We start from the raw sequence: 24445 nt of genomic DNA, 5'->3' as shown, positions 1-24445 counted from the left end.
CCCTCAAATATCTGTTTACTCTGAATTAGAGGCCAATTCGTTAACCCTTGAGGTACTAATGAAAAATCTGAGATTAAATTGCTGTAACAACAACACTTGTGAAATCATAGAAGAAGCTAGGGCTCTGCAGGATACAGGAATTTTTTTTAAGGAGGGCCTAATGATGATATCACTGAGAATTGCCATGGACTTCCTGCTGAACTGCTTTACTAACATTGACTAGATTCAAGGGTGCACTTTACAGGAGTGTCTCCTGTGAATCAGTGGAAAACTTTACATACTATATCGCTCTAAAGTTAGGGAATTCTCTTGGCTTCATTATTGTTTACATGATCTGAATGGAGAAAGATAGTCAGGGGCTTGGCATGTGTAGATAAGATTTAGGAACCTAGAGTGGATGAGATTCTTCTGGATAATAATTTTATTCCCAGGTCGATTCCTATGGTCTTTTGTTCAATTTTCTCAGATATCTCTGTTTGCCAAACTCTAGGATTTTCCCTATAGTCCTTTAATAGAATGAATATTATATTATATTTTCTTATTGTACATTCCATGATTGGGGACTTTATAATATTCCTGAATGTGTACTCAAAAAATTTGTTTTCCAATTTCATTTTCTGCAATGATTTTGGCAACAAAGGGGGCCCAACTATAGAGTAAGTATATCAGTGTAAATACTGTGTACATGCTTCAAATGACACACTCTCATATCCTTATTTTATCCAAAAATTACCAGACTTCAATAAAGAGAAGTGCTACATGGACTATAGAATTCGGTTCTCTAGTCCCATTTGATATCACTTCTGCAATATCTACCTTCCTGTGTTTCATTGCCATACTTGAGGGTCTCGGATATTTTACCATGAGTCCTTATTAAGGCCAAACATAAGATATAGGAGGCTGGGTAGGGAGAGGAATGACTTGAGGGCCAGTGAAGCCTCAATTTCAGTAGTTTCCAAAGAACAGGATGGAATCTATTTGGAGTTCCCATTTGTGGATTCTACAGTCTTGACCTAGATGTGCAGAATCAATGATAAAATTCCAGCTAAACTCATAGCTGTACGAGCCACCAAAAGTACATATGTATACATTAGAAACTAAAACTAGACAAGATTGATGAGCTAAGAAGTGAATTCTTCCAGGAAACAGATATAGATATTTCCTGAGAAGAACAGCTATATTATGCCAAATACAGAAGTGAATGCTAGTGGCAAACTAGTGAACTGGACCTCTTGTTTGTAGATGTGCAGGAAAGATTACAAGAGCTGAAGGGGCTTTAACACCGTAAGAAGAACAATGCCAATGAATCAGAGCTTTTTGATACTAGACCAATATTAAAAGAATGTACATGGACACAGCTATGGCTCCAACTCCATATGTGGAAAAGGTTGGACTTGGTGAGCACCAATGGAAGGAGAAGTCCTTGGTTCATCTTGGTTTGACCTCAAGTTCAAGGTAATGTCAAGGAGTAGTAAAGACGGTTATAGAAAAAGGGAAGGGGAACCAGTTAGGGATCTTATGGGCAGGAAACTGGGAAAGGAAATAACATTTTAAATGTAAATATAAAAAATTCAGTTAAGAAAAGAAATGAAATTTGATAAAAAATGAAAGATATAAAAGAAAACTGCCAACTAATCATACCTATTGACTTGGAAATCTAAAATGATAGACAGAGTAATACTAGTGGAAAGACTGAGATGATGAAGTTTGAACCAGAGCACTTCTCTCTCCCAGATATAACTGTCAACCACTGAACTGAGAATGGGACCACCGTTGAAGGAATGAGAGAAAGAACTCAAATAGCTTGTAGGAGCTCAAGACCCTTTTTGAACAACAATGCCAAGCAACCAGAGTTTCCAGGGACTAAGCCACTACCCCTAAGGACTATACAAAGACTGACCTCATAGGTAGCAATGAATATTCTAGTAAGATAACCAGTGGAAGGGGAATACTTTGGTTCTGCTATGACTGAACCCACAGTGAACGTGATTGTTGGGGGAAATGCGGCAATGGGGGGAGGATGGGGAGGGGAACATGCATAAAGAAGGGGAAGGGGAGGGATTAGGGTTATGTTTGCCCAGAAACCGGGAAAGGGAATAACACTCGAAATGTAATAAGAAACACTCAATTTAATAAAAAAAAGTGTCAGACAAAAACTGCAATATAGGGTATCCAGAACATTGAAGAGGTTTCTTTGAGCTGAGAACACAATACTTATCCATGCCATCTTCATTAGCACCTATGTCTTTTTTACAAAAAGTATAAAGTCCATGACCTGTCAGGGATTCAACTTTGCCCTTCACAACACCTGAGTTTTGGAATAAAGAAATGAATGATATAAACTCTCTGACTTCCAGGAAGCAAAAGAACAGGGAAGTCCAGATGCTTCTGAGAGGCTCCTGGCTCCTGGTTCCCTTATGTGGAAACCACATATCTTCAGAGATACCCCTCAACACCTAACAAGGACACACTAAGCTTTCCCAAGCACCACATATTTCTTCCTTGTTTTTTATACCAAGACAAAAGGCCAGCTTCCTTATCCCCATTTCATATCCTTCATCCTCTTTGTTCTCACTCCCAAATTGTCTCTGAATAAGTGGCCAATTAGTAAACCTTAGAGGTATTGAAGGAAAATCTGAGAGGCAGTTGCAGTCATGACAACAGAAGGAGGTAGGGCTCACCAGGTTATAAGAGAGTTTTCATGGAGGTCCTAATGATGATGTCACTGAGTACTACGGTGGTCTAGATGATGAACAACTTTCCTTACATTATCCATGTTCGAGAGTGCCCTTACGAGGTATGTCTCCGGTAACACAGTGTAAACCTGTATGTACTACATCACTCTAAAGTAGAGACTTCTCTCTGTTTCACTAGTGGTTACATGCTCTGAATGGAGAAAGTTAGACAGGGGATTGGCATGGGTAGAGAAGATGTAGGAACATGGAGTGTAGGAGATTCTTCAAGACAATATTTTATTCCCAGGATCATTCCTGTGACAATGAGTTCAATTTTCTGGGTTTTCTTTATTTCCCAAAGGCCAGTATTTTCTCAACTACCTTTAATTGAATGAATATTGTATTTCAATTTCTTACTATAAATTCCTTGACTATATAAATGTTCCTCAATGTGTAATCAAAAATTCTGTTTTCCAATTAAAATTTCTGTAATGATTTTGGTCACAAAGGGGGCCCAGCTATAGAGTGAGTACAACAGTATAAATACCGTGTGCCTATTTCAAATGATGAATTCCCAAATCCTTATTTTATCAAAAAATTACCAGACATCAGGAAAGCAAAGGACAACATGGACTTTTGAATTTGGTTCTCTACTCCCATTTGATGCCAGTATTACCCTATCTATCTTACAGTGTTACCATGGCCAGACTTGAGTGTTTAGGATGTTTTACCATGATTCTTTCTTAAGGCCTAATGTAATCTTCCAGATGATGGGCAGGGTTGAAGAATGGCTTGAGGACCACTTAAATGTCTACTTCAATAGGTTCATAAAAACAGCAGGGGTTGGGGATTTAGCTTAGCGGTAGAGTGCTTGCCTAGCTAACGCAAGGTCCTGGGTTCGGTCCCCAGCTCTGAAAAAAGAAAAAAAAAACAGGAGGGAGTCTATTTGCATTGTCATTTGTGAATTCTACATTCTTGACATAGTTGGGGAGAGTCCATGTTAACAGTCCACTTAACAACATAAGTGTAGAAGCCACCAAAATTATTTATATACATCAGCCACCAAAACTAGATAAGATTGATAATGCTAATAAGTGCATTCTTCCATATTTACCTAGTGACACAGATACAGCATGTCTAATATGGAAGTGAATGCTAGTAGCAAACCAGTGAACTGAAAACGGACCTCTTGTTGGTAAATTTTAAAAAAAGGATTAGAAGAGCTAAAGGTGCTTTCAACCCTATAAGAACAACAATGCCAATAAACCAGAGCCTTCTCATACCAGACCAATTAACAAAGAACGTACATGGACTGATCTATGGCTCCAAAAGGATATGTGGCAGAGGATGACCTTTTTGGGCAATAATGGTGATGATGCCCTTGGTCCTCCCTAATTTGTCTTACAGTACAAGGGAATGTCAATGGACAGAAAGACTGGTTATAGAAGTAAGAAAAGGGAACAGGTAGGGATCTTAAAGGAAGAAACTGGGAAAGGAAATAATATTTTAAATGTAAATAGAGAAAACATCCAGTTAAAAAAAGCAATAAAATTTTCTAAAAATATGAATGACATAAAAGAAGAGAAAGATGCCAAGTAATCACACATATTGTCTAGGAAATCTGAAGTGGTAGTCTGAGTAATGCTAGTGGAAAGACTGAGATGATCAAGTCTCAACTAGAAGCACTTCTCTCTCCCAAATATCAGTGTCAGACACAAAGTGCACAATAGATATCCAAAGCATGGAGTTTACTCAGAGATAAGCACACAGTACTTGTTTTTCCCTTCTTCCTTAGTTCCTTTTTTTTTTGACAAAGTATAAAGGTCATGACTTTTCAGTAAAACAAATATGCCTTTCAAACACTTGGCTTTTTTAATAAAGAAATGAATGATATAAACCCACTGTCTTCCAGGAACGATAAGAAGAGAAAAGTCCAGTGTGTAGGAAGTTCTTCTAGACAATATTTTTATTCACAGGTCATTCCTGTACACTATATCTAGTTTCCAGTGTTTGCATGCCCAGACTTGAGGGTAGGATGATTTACCATGATTCTTTCTTAAGGCCAAACATAAGATACTGGACGAGGGGCAGGGAGAAAAATGTCTCGAGGACCAGTTAAACATCTACTTCAAAAGGTTCATAAAAACAGGAGAGAGTCTATTTCAAATTGTCATTTGTGAATTCTACATTCTTGACATAGTTGGGCAGAATCCATGTTAACTTTCCACGTAAACACTTAGGTGTAGGAGCCACCAAATGTATATGTGTACACATCAGCCAACAAAGCTAGATAAAATTGATGAAGGTAAGAAGTGCATTCTGCCAGGAACTGGATATAAATATTTACTGAGAGACACAGATACAGCATGTCGAATACAGAAGTGAATGCTGGTAGCAAACCAGTGAACTGAAAACGGACCTCTTGTTGGTAAATTTTCAAAAAGGATTAGAAGTGCTGAGGGTGCTTTAAACCACATAAGAACTATGCCAGTGAACCAGAGCGTTTGGTTACTAGACCAATATACAAGGAAAGTACATGGACTGACCTATGGCTCCAAATGCATATGTTGCTGAGGATGGCCTTTTTGGGCAACAATGGAAATGAAGCCCTTGGTCCTCCCTAATTTGTCTCCCAGTTCAATGGAATGTCAACAGAAAGAAAGACTGGTTAAAGAAGTAGGAAAAGGGAACAATTAGGGATCTGAAGGGCAAGAAACTTGGAAAAAAATAATATTTTAAAGGTAAATATAGAAACATCCAGTTATTAAAAGCAATAAAATTTGCTAAAAAGAGAAACATATAAAAGAGAAGAAAGCTGCCAAGTAATCGCACATATTGATTCAGAAATCTGAAGTGGTATTCAGAGTAATATTAGTGGAGAGACTGAGATGATGAAGTCTCAACTACAAGAACTTCTCTCTCTGTGATATCAGTGTCAGGCACAAACTGTACTATTGATATCCAAAGCATGGAGTAGTTTACTCGGAGCTAGGGTCTCAATACTTCTTTTTTACTTCTTCCTTAGGACCTTTTCTTCTTGACAAAAAGAGTAAAGGTCATAACCTCTCAGGGAAACATATATGCCCTTCACAACACTTGGCTTTTGGAATAAAAAAAATGAATAATATAATCCCACTAACTAGGGAAACCATAACAACAGGGAAGTACAGATGTTTCTGATAGGATCCCAGTTCTGATTCTCATATGTGAAAGGCTCAGATCAAGGCTATCTCTTCAGTGATCCCACTCAACACCTACCAAAGACTTACTAAGGTTTCCCAAAAACCACATGTTTCTTCCTTGTTTTTTATGCCAAGACAGAAGGACAGCTTCCTTCTCTTCATTTCCAATCTCTTCATCGTCTTTGTTATCACTCCCCAATTTGCTCTGAATTTGAGGCCAATTAGTAAACCCTACAGGTACTGAAGGACTTCTGAGAGGCAGTTTCAGTCAAAACAGCAGTTGTGACATCACAGAAGAGGGTCTAATGGTGATGTCGGTGAGAAATGCCATGGCCTACCTGCTGAACAGTTATCCTTACACTGATATGATTCCAGGGTGCCCTTTCTAGTTCTATCTCCTGTGGCACAGTGGAAACCTTTATTTACTCCATCTCTCAACAGTTAGAGACTTCATTTGCTTCATTAGTGGTTACATGGTGTGAATGGAGAAACTTAGTCAGGGGCATGGCATGGGTAGGAAACATCTAGGAACATAAAATGGAGGAGATTCTTCTGGATAATAATTTTATTACCAGGTTCATCCCTGTGACATATATTTCAATTTCCTAGGTTTTCTCTGTTTCCCAAAGACCTGTATTTACCCTACAGATCTTTAATTGAGTGAATATTGTATTTCATTTTCTTATTGAACATTCCATGAGAGGAGACTTTATATATATTCCTGAATATCATATCAAAAATCTGTTTTCATTTCTATTTTTTTCAGTGATTTTGTCAACAAAGTGGGTCCAGTAGTAGAATGAACATAACAGTGAAAATATTGTGTACCTACTTCAAATGATAAACTCCAAAATGCTTAGTTTATCCAAAAATTAGCAGATATCAATAAAACAAAGGGCAACATAGAGTATAGAATGTGGTTCTCTTTCCATTTAAGTATCAGTTCTCTCATATCTACCTACCTGTGTTCCCAGTGTCAGTCTTGGGGGTTTTGGATGTTTTAGCATGATTATTTCTTCAGGCCATACATAATACTTATGAGGATGGGCAGTGAGAGGAATGACTTGAGGTCCAGTTAAACCTCAACTTCAATAGGTTCCTAAGAACAGGAGTAAAATTATTTGGCATTGTCATTTGTGGATTCAACATTCTTGAGCTAGTAGCACAGAATCCATACTAAAATTCTACCTAACCTCATTGGTGTAGGAGAATATATATATCACCAAAACTAGATATGATTAATGAAGCTATGTAGTGGATGCTGCCAGGTACCGGATATATATCTTTCCTGAGAGACACACCTAGAACATATCAAATACAGAAGTGAATGGTAGTGGCAAACGAGTTTACTGAAAACTGATCTGTTGTTGGTAGATTTTTGAGAAGGGATTACAAATGCTCTGTAAGTGAGTGTTCTGAGGGTACATGGAAGAGAATGTGGGACAAAGGACGCAAAGAAGGATGCCAAGACAAGAGTCTGAACAAGGTGTCAATTTTATTTTTCTCCAAGGCTGAATTTATACCATAACAGGGGTAACAGAGGGAGGGAGGAAACTAAGAAACATTTACGCAGGGCAAGATCACAAGATTCGTTTGGTCACAGAACTGATGTTGAAAGGATGTCCGAGAGTTCACAGGTGTGTCGTATTATTAATCATCAGGACAACATTATCATATTATTATTTTTCTTGACCACCAAATTTGTATTAGTCTTCTACGGCTGCCTGGGGATTTTCCATGAACCTAGTCAACCATAACCTTACTTATATTCAAATGTAAAAGTGACCAATGGCCATGTATGTCCTGGAATGAACCCCTTGGAAACTGCGTCTGTCTTAGGTTGGGGTGTTATTTATCACATGGCCAAGAGAATCTTGTAACCAGGGCCCATCATGGGATAAGGCAGCAGCTAATGTCGGCCCTCCTGTCTTAGGCCGCTTATTCATGAACATATCACTCTATTATCCATCATTGACTGTCCAGCTCAGCATGCAGTGGTGACAATTTTTTGGTTTTTCAGCAAACGCATCAGGACAGTAGGTAAAAAAGAATGTTGGCCCCATTTGACTGAAGGACAAAAATGTCCTTGCCTGAACTGAGATGGAGATTTGTGTTTGAGTTTGACCCTCATCAAAGCATCATCGAGAGTTAGCCTATGATGATATAAGTGAATAGGTTTTGTTGCTATATTGTCTCCCTGTTATTTAACAAGGCTGGTTAAATGATTAAATGTCCAAGGTCCAAAATATATAAGTAAAAGACAAAGAGATAAACAGGTATCCCATGCATGGCAAATAAGAAATAAGCAAACCACACGTCATTAAAGTACAGCATCAATAACTGAGAAATAAATAATGTGTTGATACATAGAAGGAAAAATAACATTCTGATTGACATTTTTATATATTTCAAAATAAATCATGTTTTGAATAAATCATAAATTTGTGTTCCTGCAACAATCATAATTGCATTATCCAAAAAGTCAAATCCTATGAAAGTTATTGCATTGTTGAAGAATACATATTTTAGTTGTGCTAGAGTGGGTGGTAGGATACTGATTCTTCTTGGGCGATGGCAGTGGACTTGAATCAGTGCAGATCTTTGAGGAAGTAGGTCCTCTCAGTGGAGTGCAGGCTGAAGATGAAGTCATGTGTACCTTGCGGCATGTTCAGTGCCTCCCTGGGCTCCTTCTTTGGATCAGTGCCCAAAAGCGAAGCAGTAAGAATGCACTGTCACTTTTAACAATTTTATAGTAAATATAATCTCCATATCAGCACCTGATTGAAGCATTGTAAGACCCCAACTATATCCATCTGTCCAATCCTGGTTCAGACCGTGGAGTTAAAGTTAATATTTAGGGGGGTTCACCATCCCCTTGCTTTAGAATTAGGACCTTCAGAATGTGAATCTCGGACATGCATTAAGCAGGTTGGGATATACTTTAAGTCAAAGTACACAGTGTCTTAGGTCATAAAATTCTTAAGAAGAGCTGTAAGGGGCCTGGCAAGAATGCTATGGAGTGGCCTGATGAGAGCAGGTGTAACAACCTTATCAGGTGACAAATAGCATTCAGTCACACAGCTAAATGAGCCAGCTTTCTTGGGGCGAAAAGGCCAGCCCATAATTGAGCAGAAGCCATGTGCCTGTGAAACAAAAATGAGAGCAGAGGGGCAGCTGGTCTGTTACTGGCTGTCCTTCTGGACTCAGCTCAGCTCAGCTCCTTAGAGTAAGCTCAGTGGCTCTGCCTCTCAAGAGACCCAGCCTCTGAAGGACACTAGGCTTCCAGTAAGAATTAATAACAAAAGGATGGGGAGATGGTTAGGATCTGAGTAGTAAATGCCAAGTGGTTGACAAAATCATTTTATGGTTCATCTGCTTTAGGGGGGAATTTTCTTCCAGCATGTCAGACATGCCTGATGACCTTCCCCCAAAAGACCAGGAGAAAGTAGCATTTGAGTATTGAAGAGGGTTTGCCCAAGGTGTTGTTATCCGACTGAAGCCTCAGGTATCAGAGAGTAAGCTATAGTTAGAGGCAATTGGTTTTAAGGACACTTTCTGCTGCCATTCCTGAGGCAGGGTCACAATTGCATTGGGTTTCCTGCCTCTTACAACCAATAAATATATGACTAACAGTGGAGTACTGATCTTTAATAGAAGTATAGCCCTCCCAGTACTGCAGGAGTAGTCTTTCACTAAGCCATCTCACTTAGTTAGAGGGCCATGGAAAAAAAAAAAACATTGACCATGACCTTGGCCACAGCCTCCAATTAGTGTAAGATGAAGAGCCGGTGCCAACACTTTCTCCTCATGTCATCCTAGAGTAAAGCCTGTTTTGTCTGGCAAAAAAAGTTCCTCGTAGTCTGGTGCAGAGTCTTTCTTAAACTATTTTAGGGACTACCCTGACCCCCAACCTGGGGCATTTTGACCATGGGACAAGAACTGACTGCTGCAGTGGTAGGATCAGAGGCAGTGTCTTTGTTAATGATGACTAACAAGGAAGGGACTTAATGATGAAGACCAACTCCTCACTTGCAATAGGGCCAGCAGATAAGGCAGGCTCCCTGGCAGAAAGCAATTTCTCTGAAGCAAATTATTTCCAAGTTAAGCACCAAGAGGACCAAGTAAAACTTCTTGAGAAACAAAGCAAACAGTTCCATGATTTCAAACACTATCATCAGCCCAAGTCCAAAAATTAAACAAAAGCCAAAAAAAGACACTCAGCAATACCAAAGAAAACAAAATAGAAAAACAGGACCAAGAAAAATCATTCTATAAGTGAATCCAACAGATGCCTGTTACCTTCAGTACCTGGCCCAAAATGCAGCTTAACCTTAGCTTCTTCTGGGAAGAGGCAGACCATCTGATCCCACCTCCCAATGGGATTCTAGAGTGTCCCCTAGATTCCTTTTTCCTCCTAGAGCCTCCTCTAGGCCCTATGGCTTGTGTCAACTAGCAAGTCAACCTGTCACAACTGTAAGCCCCTTACAGGACCAATAGTGACAACCGAGTGGACTCTAAACCTTTTCCAGTGGGGACTCAAACCCTGCAGACATCAGAGGCAGACAACACAAGTCAACATGAAACAAAGACGAGACATGACACGGAGATAAAACAGAAAGTAACACAGAACACAAAAGACTGACTTGTTTGAGATTACTTGTGATCTCTTCACCAATTGTGGTTTGGAGGGAGTACAGTTCCCTGTGATGCACCAAAAACCCATAGTGGACCACTTCTGGAGTGCAACCACGGAGCATAGATTGACAAATGACCGGAGCAGTAGCATGAGTGTATAAGGTTTTTAATCCACATATGTGGGGTTGCTCATCCACACAAGGAGAGGCAACCTTGTACCCAAAATGCACATAAATTTTATTCACTACAGATTGTAGACTTCAGTGAAAGTGTTAGCTCATTCATTAAACTATCACAAACTCTATACTATCTTTTGAATCAATTGCTCCTTCCTGGGGGATTTATGGACAATATTTTTACAAAATCTAAGATTTTTTTTTAAATTTTTAACCGTATTCATTGTGTCCTGAGTGACTCCCTGAGTCATGTCACAAAAGATTCCTGTAGAATGCTTGTGCCATCTCTCAGCAGAAGCTCTGGGAGGTGGTGGTGGGTGGGAGCAAAAACTCCAAGGGGGAGCAAAGGCTTTCAAAAACAAAGAAGACAGACCAGCCTATTTACAGGGAATGACTTTCTCCTCTAGGACACCTTCAAAGAGCCTCTCCTTGGGTGCCATTTGTAAGTGAGAGGTCTGAGGGTGCCTGGAATAGAACTGGGTAAAAGGGTAACAATGTAGGTTGTTAAGATAAGACTCTGATCAAGGTGACAATTTTATTTTCCTCCAAGGCTGAATTTATACCATAACAGTGGTAACATAGGGTGGGGAGAAGTAAGAAACATTTACTCAGTCCAAAGATACAATATTGGTGTGGTCATGGAATCAGCTAATGTTGACATAATATCAGAAATGTAAAAGGTTTGTCATATTATTAGTCAGCAGGACAACTTTAAAATGTTATTATTTTTCAAGACCATCAGATTTGTATTAGTATTATGAAGCTGGCTGGGGATTTTCCATAAAAATAATCCTACTTAATTCTAACCATAATAATAACATCAACAATGGAGGGCATTAAGGGCATTGCTCCAAACAGAACTGAAGGGGCTTTCAACTTCACAAGTAAAGCAATGCCAAAGAACCAGAGATTTCTGGTACTAAGCCAATATTATGTGCATCGACAGAACTATGGCTCCAACTGCATATGTAACATAGAATGGCTCTGTTGGGCACTAATGGAAGGAGAAGCCCTTGGTCCTTCCCAGGTCTGACTCCCAGTTTAAGGGAATGTCAAGGTGAAGTAAGGGAGGTTATAGAAGAAGAGTAGGGGTATCAGTTACGGTTCTTATTGACAGGAAACTTTCAAAGAATATAACATTTGAAATGTAAATATAGAAATATCCAGTTAAGAAAGCAATAAAATTTGGTAAAAAATAAAAAAAAATGGAAGAAATAAAAGAAAAGAAACTGCTAGCTAATCTCAACTATTGACTCAGAAATCTCAAGGGTCACTGTCAGGGAATGGTAGTTAGAGTAATACTAGTGAAAGACTGAGATGATGAAATCTCAACTAGAAGCACTTCTCTCTCCCAGATATCAGTGTCAGACTCAAACTGCCCTATAGGGATCTTAATCCTGGAGGAGTTTACTCTGAGCTGAGGACAAGATACTTGCCCATCCCTTCTTCCTTAGGACATTATTCTTCTTGACAAAAAGAATAAAGGCCACGGGCTCTCAGGAAACAACTGTGCACTTTCCAACACTTTGCTCTTGGAATAAAGAAATGAATGATATAAACTCTCTGATTTCCAGGAGCCATAAGAACAGGGAAGTCCAGATGCTTCTGAGAGGCTCCCAGCTCCTGATTCCCATATGTGGAAGACTCAGATCAAGGCTGTCTCTTCAAGGAACCCACTAAAAACCTACCCAGGACTAATTTAGCTCTCCAATGGACCACGTATTTCTTCCTTTTTTTACACCAAGATAGAAGGGCATCTTCCTTCTCTCCATCTCTGACCTCTTCATCCTCCTTTTCTCCCTCCAAAATGGCTGTTCACTCTGAATTAAAGGCCAATTAGTAAGCCTTAGAGGTACTGAAGGAATATCTGAGAGGCAGATGCAGTCACAACAACACTTGTGACCTCACAAAAGGAGCTAGGGCTCTCCAGGATACAAGAGATTTTACAGGCAGGGCCTAATGATGATGACTGAAAAATGCCACGGCCTACCTGCTGAACAGCCTTCCTTACATTGACCAGATTCGAGAGGGCCTTTTCCAGGAGTGTCTCTTGTGACACAGTGGTAACCTTCACATACTCCATCTCTCTAAATCTAGAGACTTCTCTTTGCTTCATTAGTGGTTACATGCTCTGAACGGACAAAGATGGTCAGGGGCTCGGCATGGGTAGAAAAGATTTAGAAACATGGAGTATATGAGATTCTTCTAGATAATATTTTTCTTCCCAGGTTCATTGCTGTGACATATAGTTCAATTTTCGAGGTTTTCTCTGTTTCCCAACAGGCAATATTTTCCTTATTGACCATTAATTTATTGAATATTGTATTACACAAATGTGATCATGTTCTTGTTTTCTTCTCTATCTTAGTGCTGAAATAAAGTGATACCCAATACTGTATTAGAACAAATATTTTATAGTACACCTAAAGAAAACTAATTATTCTTAAGGCCAACGTAACTTCAAAAGTAAGCAATTTGAATTTACAGAGAAATGGCTAAGTATTGTATTACTTATCTTTAAGTGTACACTTATAATAATCTTAAAAAAAACAGAAATCTAAAAATCTGCATAAAAATGTCATATCTGCTTTTAATGATCAGAATGCACATCTGTGGCAATCTTTATTAAATCAATCAGGAAGCTGAGGGTAAAACTCAGTCAGAAATCAGTTATCAACAGTCCAGCCTTTGTGACAGTCACACCATTAGCCTATGCCGCCATTGTTCTTGATCCCTGACCTGAAAAGGTCCCAGTCTTTCCAAACATCAAATTGTTACATAAATTGTGTTTTACATCAGAGTCAGTAGGGACAACATCTTAACCAGCTTCACAAACTATTTACTTTTCCAAATGCGTTTTAAGGTTGGTGGTCGTCGCTGACCATACTACATTTCCTCGGGCAATGATGGAAGCACTGATCTGCCCCAGAGGCAATTCCTAAAAGACCTTGACCACTGTTATTGCAAATTCCAATGGCGACGCCCTCTGAGTGGTGGGAAACTCCATGAGGATTTTCATGCACTTCTTAGAATAAGAGAGATATGAGTGCAATAACCGACCGACACTCTGCATGAAGTCCTCCTTGGGTTCCTGCCTCACCAAGGTCCAACGAGACTGTGCTGAAGAGTGTGCCATACCCCAGGATTTCTAAAGCTCTTTGTCATTTCTCCTTCACAGGCCTTGGCCATACTCCATGTCAGAACAAAATTTGAACCATGCTTTCACCCTGGATAGAATTTCAAGTACTATACAGAGTAGGGAGTGTGGGCATTTTACATTGTCCTTGACTTTAATGGAATTGCTTTACATTTCTTTCCATTTAGGTTGATGTTGGGTACCGGCTTGCTGTCCGTTGCCTCTATTATGTTTCTGCATAGAACTGGTATCCCTGATCGCTCTCATTTTTTAACATGAAGGGGGGTTGGAATATTTTTGCAAGCTTTTTCAGCATCTAATGAGATTATCATGTGATTTTTTTCTTTCAGTTTCATTATATCCTTGATTATACTGACGCATTTTCAGAAATTGAACCATCCCTGCCTCCCACTAGATATTAATAATTACACAGCATAACCTACAGAAGGGATCTCATATTCACATGAATATTCTAACAGCTACCAAAAAACAAAACAAAAAACAAAAAACAAAAAAAACGTGCAAACAAAAAAACCATGCACCCTACAGAACATATCAAATACTCACATACACACTCAAACATCCCAATCAAAAAAACAAAAAACAAAAAGGATGCAAGCAATAAAACCCTGCTTCCACAACATCAAAATTGCATAAAATAAATATCACTTCTCATTAATACCTTTAAGCATTAATGGCTTCTACTCAACAGTAAAAGGACACAGGCTAACACAATAGATTTAAAAACAGGACCATCCTTCTGTTGCACTCAAGAAACACAATCCAACAACCGAGATAGACACAACCTCAGACTAAGTAGTTGGAAAAAGTTTTCCAAGCAAATGGACATAAGAAAAAAGATGATGTAACCATTCTAACATGCAGCAAATCAGACTTTCAACCAAAAGTAATCAAAAGAGATGTGGAAGGACACTTCATATGCATCAGAGGAATAATCCACCAAAATGGCATCTCGATTTTGGACATCTATATGCCAAAGAAAAAGCAGCAATATTGGTGAGAGAAATATTGCTGAAACTTAAATATCACATCGAACCTCACATATTAATAGTGGGGAACATCAATGTCCCACTCTCACCAAGGGTAGGCCTTAGAAACAGAAATTTAAAAATAAATAAATAATATAACTAACACGGGGTTCAATTAAACTGACCTCACTGATATCTACAGAATAGTTCACACGAACACAAAAGTACACACTCTCTTTTTAGTACCTCATGGAACTTTATCCTAAACTGACCATGTTCTCCCTCGCTAAACAAGCCATAACAGATACAGAAAGACTGTGCTAACCATTGGATCTTCTCAGATCTCCATGTATTAAAACTGGACTTCAACAATAAGAAAAAATGTATAAACTCATTGAAATTCAATAGCTCGCAACTGAAGAATCCCCAACTCAGAGAAGACATGAAAAACAAAAAGGGTTCCTAGAATTTAATGAAAATGAAGGCACAGCTTCTCCAAACTTAAGGGACGTAAAAGCAGTGCTAAGAGGAACATGCATATGCAGCACAGGGCACTTTCATAAAGAAACCAGAGATTTGACACAAGCAACTTCTCAGCACACACTAAATCTCTAAAATAAAAGTAGCAAATACATATTAAAGGAGGAGACAGCAAGAAATGATCAGACTCGGGGTGAAAGTGATCCATCAGAAACAAAGTGAATACAAAGATTAAAAAAAAAAAAAAATTAGAGCTGGTTCCTTGGGAACATCGACCCGGCAGACAAATCCTCAGACATATAATGTAATAGGTGGAGAGACAGCATCCAAATAACAAAATCAGAAATGAACAGGGAGCTGTATCAATGGACACTGATGAATGTCACAGAATCATTAGGTCTCACTTCAAAAACCCTCTGTAATTAGAAGCTCTGAATGAAGTAGATGATTGTGTAGACTGATTACCCTGACCACAGGTAAATTCAGGTAAGATAAACTATGCAAATAGCTCTACAACACCTAAAGAGACACAAACATTAAGTTCCCCCCCCCCAAGCAAGAGCCCCAGGTCCCGATTGCTTGAGTGCAGACTCCTACAAGATTTTCAAAGAATTCTCAACCTACTCCAAAAAAACAGAAAAAGGAGGAAAATGCCAAACTGATTCCATGACACCACTGTCGCCCTGACACCTAAATCGACTCAACAAAGATAGAATTTCAGACGAATTGCCCTTATGAACATTGGTGGAAAAAATACTAGGGAAAATGCTCGAAAATAATATGCAAGGGCATATCAAAACCGCCATTTACTGCGATAATGTAGGCTTTCTCCTGAGGCTTCAGGAGTGGATCAATCTATGAAAACCCATCAAAGTGATCTACCATATAAGCAAACCGAACTGAAAAAAAATATTCTACCCTCAGCATTTCCCATTAATGTGTGAGGTCCACTTGGAGTTAGCTTAGTGGAAGTTACAGATCATTCAATATATATATATATATGTGTGTGTGTGTGTATGTACATATATAACATATTCTAATAAGTTAATATTAAATTATTATATACTAACATTATAATAATATAATTAATATTAATATACTATATTAACATATTAAATTGTTATGTATCAACATTATGATAATATAAAATAAATATAAATATATTGTATTAATATATTAAATTATTATATATAAATATCATGATAAAATATAAATAACATTAATATATTAGGTTAGTATATTATATTATTATATGGTAATAATACTATGCCTCTCTTATCCTCTTCTGCCTCTCTACCCAACCCCACCCTCAACCCTCTAGTATCAACTTTCCCCTCTTGCCCCCGTTATAGGCTCTAGCATTTACGGAACAATTAAAATGTACAGAAGGTTCATATGTGATCTCCTTATTCCATGACAGAGGTCTAGTCAGGGGCAACATCCTTTTAGGAAGCAGATAAAAATCAGGATACTAATAACATTTGCTGTGGGAAGATCAAATCCGAATAATGACTTTGCAAATCTATCCAGTGGATTCTGAGAAAATGAGTGATATTCTTTCTAAAGACCCAGCTATACTACTCCTGGCCTTATATCTGAAAAGACATCTGCCATACCGCAAGGTCATGTGCTCCATAAGATTTCTAACCGCTTTCTTCATAATGAGCAGAAAATAGAAATAACCCAGAAGCACCTCAACCAAAGAATGGCTACGGAAAATGTGGTTCAATTACACTATGGAATACTATGAATCTTTGAAAATAAGGACATTGTGAAGATGTGGTCAAATACATGGAATTAGAAAGTATTGTTCTGAATGAGGTAACTGAGACCCAAAATAACATGTACATGCTCACTTAAAAGAGGGTATTAGCCATAAAGAACAGAATTCACACATTAGAATCTATGGAACCAAAAAAGGCTAAACATGAAGAAAAACCCAAGAAAAATGCTTGAATTTCACTAAGATGGAGGAATAAAATAATGAGAGGAGGCAGATGGAAGGAAAGGATTGGGTGGCTGTGGGGATGGGAAGGGAAATGGGGTTTGAGAATCATTTCTTGGGAGAGACAGGCAAGAGGGATAGAGGGCCAAGAGAATAAACTGAAATCAGTGACTGTCCAGGGTGGGTGCTATGTCTTTGATTTGCCTGCAATCTGGGATCGGTGAGGCTACCCTGGGGTCCATGAGGTTGACTTTAGCTGAGACTTGTAGCAGTGGGGATACGGATACTGAAATGGTCTCTTTCCGTAGCCACGGAGGACCCAAGGTGGAAGGATAAGGACACAATCCCACCCCCAAAATTTTGACCCAGAAATTGCCCTCTCTATTATAGACACAGGGACAGATATGTAAGAGGAAATGAGCGAATAGCCAAAGGATAAGTGGCCGGATCAGAGACTTATCCTACGGGCAAATGGGAAACACTTACATTATTAATGGTTCTTTCTTGTGTCTGCAGACGGGAGGTAGCATTATTGTTCTCTGCAAGGCTCCACCGAGCAGCCGACTGACACAGAAACAGAGGCGCACGGACAAATATCAGATGGAGCTCAGTGAGTCTCACTGAAGAGCTGAGGGAAGGACTGAGAGAGGCAGAGGAGCACAATGGTCTTCACGTTGGTTCACTAAACCCGTCGCCTGTCTGTGGATCCTGTCCTCCTACCCGGGCTGGGTTTTCAGGACCTGGTGGGAGATGATGAACCATGTCGTGCAGAGACTTGATGTGCCAGGGGAAAGGGTGCACTGAGAGGGGTCCTCCACTCTCTCAGAGAAGAAGGGGAGAGGATAGAAAGAGGGACTGTAAATGCTGGGAGCGGGGAGGAGTGTGGTGAAAGGGCAGCATTCAGAATGTTACCTGGTGAATAGATGCAACCATTCTAGCAAGGGGCACAGGAATGACATCATGGAGGTGGGGCATGACATCGTACGGGTGGGGCATGATATCATGGAGTGGGGCATGACATCATGGGGGTGGGGGAATGATGTCATAGGGATGGGGCATGATATCATCATGCTTCAGGGAAAATAGATGAAACTAGAAAAAAAAAAAAAAAAAAAAAAAAAAAAAAGCCCGAGACGGAGCTGAGACATAGAGACACAAACATGGCTGGCGTTTACCTACGGATGGTATCAGTATCAGCTGTGAGTTAAATCGTATTTTATCTACAATCCTCAAATGGAGAGAGGACATAGGAAAGGAGAAGGCCGGTGAGGGGGAAAGCATCGACCTCTCTGAAAGAAAAACTCGAACAGATTCTGTGGGTGAGTGAGGGCGTCTGAGGACAGAAGCAGAGGTTCGGTGGGGAAGATGGAGGGATAGCGCTGTGCAGAGAGAACCTGCCAAAATTAGGGGACATACGGGGTAATGCAGAAACTCGATGCACTGGTTAATTCATGGCATCTAGAAGGCCACCTTCCTGAGGATTTAATCTGATGGAGAATGCAGAGTCGGAACCTGAAATCCTTTGATATCGAGCAAGCAAGACCTCAAGGGTGGGGATGGGGCACATTCAGTGGAGTCTGTGTCTGAGGAGGTCAAATGGAGATCCCTGAACAACAGACTGAGGATGGGACAGAGATTAAAAAGCTCAACCAAATGAGGCCTCCATCAATGTAAATGCACCCGAATACCCCTTCATGCTCTCAAAGGTTTGTGTAGCCCTTGTTCACCCTGAGTAAAATATATGCACACAGCGCTTCCCCGAATAACTTCTAAAAGAACTGTGACACTGAATTCCTTGGAGGAACCCTAACTTACTTGCAGGCAGACCAAGACTCTGCTGACCGACTGGTTCCTGGGTCCACTTCATCCTTTCATACCTGGTGTGCACCTGGACACTCTAAGAAGCATACATCAGAGATGTGTGTGTGTGTGTATGTGTGTGTGTGTGTGTGTGTGCATGTGTGTTTGTGTGCATGTGTGTGTGTGCATGTGTGTGTGTGTGGGATGTGTGTGTGTGTGTGTGTGTGTGTGTGTGTGTGTTATTCATGCATAAGTTAACCATCCTCACACAGACTGTCTGGATTGGTTTTCCATTTGGAAGGTTGGCGAAGATTCTCTTGTCCTAAGAAAAGAACACTCTGGTTCCCAACTCTCTCTGTGAAGCCGTGACAGGGTGAGTGATTTTCATGTGTGAGGAAATTTGCTTTCATGGATACAATATCCCTAGAAAAACACGGCTCAACATGTTATTTCCTTAGTCCATGATCCCTCAGGGCATTATTCCGTTGTTATTATTATAATTATTATTATTATTATTATTATTATTATTATTATTATTATTATTATTATTACTATTACTATTATTATTATTATTACAGGATTATTCCTTTATATTATTGTCTGCATTGTCACCAGTGTGCTAAAGTTCACTGATGGCAGAAAGAAAGATTTTGGTTAACGGGGGTCCCATTGGATGGCCATGTTTTGTTCTTGGAACTGAAAGTTTTATTTACATGCTCCCAAGAGCAAATACATGCAAGTACAGACAGTTTATTGGTCTTCTACATGAGAGTGACATCCTCACGTAGTCCTCTGATCTACATGATTTACAGAGAATTTAGATGGGCAATGAAAAGGATGGTGACCAAAGACCCACGGTAGGGAGAAATACGAAACTTTTTCACAACGTTTCAGGCTTTGGGGATTGATAGACATTTTACAACCATATTTTCATTCATAGCACGAATAGTCAGAATTAATAGATAACAGAAGGGAGAAAATTTTAACAACATATTTATGCCGGCTAATTTAAATTCCCCTATTTTATCTCTGGAACATTATATATTCTCTTTCAGGTTCTTCTTGAAATTATGAAGAACTGAAAACCGGTATCTGTTTATCTGTTCACATTAATTTTTTTATCTTTATTAACTTGAGTATTTCTTATTTACATTTTGAATGTTATTCCCCTACCTGGTTTCCATGCCAACATCCCCCTAATCCCCCTCTTCTATATGGGTGTTCCCCGCCCCATCCCCCCCAATTTCAGCCCCCGCCCCAACAATCATGTTCACTGGGGGTTCAACCTTGACAGGACCAAGCGCTTCCCCTTATACTAGTGCTCTTAATAGGATATTCATTGCTACCTATGAGGTCAGAGTCCAGGGTCAGTCCATGTATAGTCCTTAGGGGTAGTGGCTTAGTCCCTGGAAGCTCTGGTTGCTTGACATTGTTGTTCATATGTGGTCTCGAGCCCCTTCAAGCTCTTCCAGTTCTTTCTCTGATTCCTTCATCGTGGGTCCTGATCTCAGGTCAGTGGTTTGCTGCTGGCATTCACCTCTGTATTTGCTGTATTCTGGCTCTGTCAATCTGGAGAGATCTACATCCAGCTCCTGTCGGCCTGCACTTCTTTGCTTCATCCATCTTGTCTAAATAGGTGGCTGTATATGTATGGGCCACATGTGGGGTAGGCTCTGATTGGGTGTTCCATCTGTCTCTGTTTTAATCTTAGCCTCTATTCCCTACCAAGGGTATTCTTGTACCCAATTAAAGAAGGAGTGAAACATTCGCATTTTGGTCATCCTTCTTGACTTTCATGTGTTCTGTGCATCTAGGGTAATTCAAGCATTTGGGCTAATAGCCACTTATCTATGAGTGCATACATTATGTGTATTTCTGTGATTGGTTTACCTCACTCAGGATGATATTTTTCAGTCCATCCATTTGCTTAAGAACTTCATAAAGTCATTGCTTTTGGTTGCTGAGTAATATTCCATTGTGCAGATGTACCACATTTTCTGCATCCATTCCTCAGTTGAAGGGCATTTGGTTCTTTCAAGCTTCTGGCTATTATAAATAAGGAATTCTTCACTAAACACATCTCTACCCAGACTCTTTTCGGTTGGGAGACCTTTAATGACTGCTTGTATTTCCTTAGGAGTTATGGGGTTATTTAAATAGTTTACCTGTTCCTGATTTAACTTTGTCAACTGGTATCTGTCTAGAAATTGTCATTTCCTGCAGATTTTTAAGTATTGTTGAATATAGACTTTTGTAGTAGGATCTGAGGTTTTTTTGAATTTCCTCTGATTTTGTAGTTATGTCTCCCTTTTCATTTCTGAGTTTGTTAATTTGGACACACTCCCTGTGTCCTCTCGTTATCCTGCCCAAGGGTTTATCTATCTTGTTGATTTTTCAAAGAACCACATTTTGGTTCTTTTGATTCTTTCTATGGTCCTCTTTGATTCTACTTGGTTGATTTCAGTTCTGAGTTTGATTATTTCTTGCCTTCTACTCTTCCTGGGTGTATTACCTTCCTTTTTGTTGTAGAACTTTTAAGTGTGCTGTCAAGCTCCTGATTTATGCTCTCTCCTGTTTCTTTCTGCAGGCACTCAGAGCTATGTGTTTTCCTATAAGCACAGCTTTCATTGTGTCCCATAAGTTTGGGTATGTTGTAACTTCATTTTCATTAAATTCTAAGAAGTCTTTCATTTCTTTCCTTATTTCTTCCTTGACCCGGTTATCATTGAGTAAAGCATTGTTTAACTTCCACGTATATGTGGGCATTCTTTCCTTATTGTCATTAAAGACAAGCTTTAGCCCGTGGTGGACTGATATGACGCTTGGGATTATTTCTACCTTTCTGTATCTGCTGAGGCCTTTTTTATGACCAATTACGGTCAATTTTGGAGAAAGTGCAATGAGGTGGTGAGTACCTTTTGCTTTAGGATAAAATTTTCTGTAATTATCTGTTAAGTCCATTTGATTCATGACTTCTCTTAGTTTGTCTATGTCTCTGTTTAATTTCTGTTTCCATTATCTTTCCATTGATGAGAGTGGGCTGTAGAAATCACCTACTCTTATTGTGTGAGGTGCAATGTATGCTTTGAGATTTAGTAAGGTTTCTTTTATTTATGCTGATTCCCTTTTATTTGGAGCATAGATATTTATGATTTAGAGTTCATCTTGGTGAATTATTGCTTTGATGAATATGAGGTCTCCTTCCTTATCTTTTTAGATCACTTTTGGCTGAAAGTCGATTTTATTTGATATTAGAAAGACTACTCCAGTTTGCTTCTTCAGACCATTTGCTTGGAAAGTTGTTTTCCAGCTTTTCACTCTGAGGTAATGTCGGTCTTTTTCTCTGAGTAGTGTTCCCTGTAGTGCAAAATGCTGGGTCCTCATTCAATATCCAGTTTGTTAATCTGTGTTTTTTTTAGTGGGGAATAGAGTTCCTTGATATTTAGAGTTATTTAGGAATAGTGATGGTTGCTTTCTGTTATTTTCGTAATTTGAGGTTAGTTTGTGTTTGTGTGCTTCTCTTCTCTGATTTGTTGTGAAAAGTTTAATTTCTTTCCTTATCTATGGTTTTACTTGCCATCATGTGTTGGACTTTGCCATTTATTATCCTTTGTAGGACTGGATACGTAGAACGATATTATGTATATTTGGTTTTGTCATGGAATATCTTGGTTTCTCTATCTATTTTAACTGACAGTTTTTCAGGACACAGTAACATGGGCTGGCATTTGTTTCTTTTAGGATCTGTGTGACATCTGTCAAGGCTTTTCTAGCTTTCATAGACTCTGAAGAGAAGTCTGGTGTAATTCTGATAGGTTTGCCTTTATATGTTATTTGACCTTTTCCATTACTGCTTTTAATATTTTTGTTTGTTTTTTGCATTTGGTTTTTTTCTCTATTATGTGAGGGGAGGATTTTATTTTCTGGTCCAATCTATTTAGAGTTCTTTAGGCTTCTTATCTGTTCATGGGCATCTCTTTCTTTAGGTTAGGGAGTTTTCTACTATGATTTTGTTGAAGATATTACTGTCCCTAGATGCTGGCAGTCTTCACTCTCTTCTATACCTGTGATCCTTAGGTTTGAGCTTCTTATTGTTTCCTGGATTTCCTGTATGTTTTGGGCTAGGAGCTTTTTCTGTTTTATATTTTCTTTGACAGTTGTGTGTATGTTTTCTATGGAATCTTCTGCTCCTGAGATTCTGTCTTCTATCTCTTGTATCCTGTTTGTGATTCATGCATCTATGACTACTGGTATCTACCCTTGGTTTTCATTCTCAGGGTTGTCTCCCTTCCTGCTTTCTTTATTGTTTCTATTTCCATTTTTACTCCTGGATGGTTTTGTTTATTTCCTTCTCCTGTTTTGTTGTTTTTCCAGTAGTTCTTTAAGGTATTTTTGTGTTTCCTCTTTAAGAGATTCTAGTTGTTTACTTCTGTTGTCCTGTATTTTATTAAAGGATTTATTTATGACCTTCTTATCATCCTAAATTGTCATGATAAAATGAGATTTTAAATCTAGATCTTCATTTTCTGGGGTGTTTGAATATCCAGTGTTTGCTTTGGTGGGAGAATTGGTCTCTGATGAGCCAAAGCATTCTTCATTTCTGTTGCTTGCTTTCCTGTGCTCTCCTCTCACCATCAGGTTGTCTCTGGAGTTAGCTTGCCTAATTCTTTCTGACAGGGGCTTGACCATCCTGTAGTCTCATTTGTCAGGACTGTTGTAGACTTGTTTCCTGTTTTCTTTTAGCCAGTTACGGGAACAGAGTATTCTGCTCTCAGTTGAGTAGTTTCTCCTGTCCACTGGCTTTCAGTCATCCCTGTGGTTAGGAACAAGCAGGACCTTCACCTATTTCTCTTAGATTCCTCTGTGGGGGTGTTGCACAGATGGCCCAAGGGGTTTTCCTGTTGAGTCAGGAATCTGGGCAGAGAATAGTCTCCTCTGGTTTCCCAGGAGTGTCTGCTCCTCTGAAATTCTAGTTCCCCCACCCTCAGGATTTGGATGAAAGAGCTGTTTGAACAGTTCAGTTCAGATCCAGGCACAGTCTGTAACATGGTGGTCCTGCAGCTTTACTCCTCCTATATTCCGGTGTCCAGGTGTCCAGAGGCACTATGAAGGATCCTCTTGGGCCAGAGATGTGGGCAATGTTGGGCAAAAATTTCAGTCTCTCCTGCCCTGTAGTCTCAGTATAGCCTACAGTCCTGGGTGATCAGCTCTCTCTCCCACAGCATCTAGGAGCAGGGAGTTCTGGGTTAGGATCAACAAACTGGAAACTGGAACTGCCTGGTCCCAATGGAAATACGGTCTTTTTGTGTCCTGAGTCCATTAGGCAGTACAGTTGGAGCACAAATGTTGGTTTTCATCAGGCACAAAAGAGCCAAGTTTATCACAACACACAGTCAATGAGCCATGCAAACTCCGTATTAATACAAT

This window comes from Rattus norvegicus, chromosome Y (genome assembly GCF_021556685.1).
Source record: "Rattus norvegicus strain SHRSP/BbbUtx chromosome Y, alternate assembly SHRSP_T2T, whole genome shotgun sequence".
Classification (NCBI taxonomy): Eukaryota; Metazoa; Chordata; class Mammalia; order Rodentia; family Muridae; genus Rattus; species Rattus norvegicus.
This window is presented reverse-complemented; position numbering follows the sequence as displayed.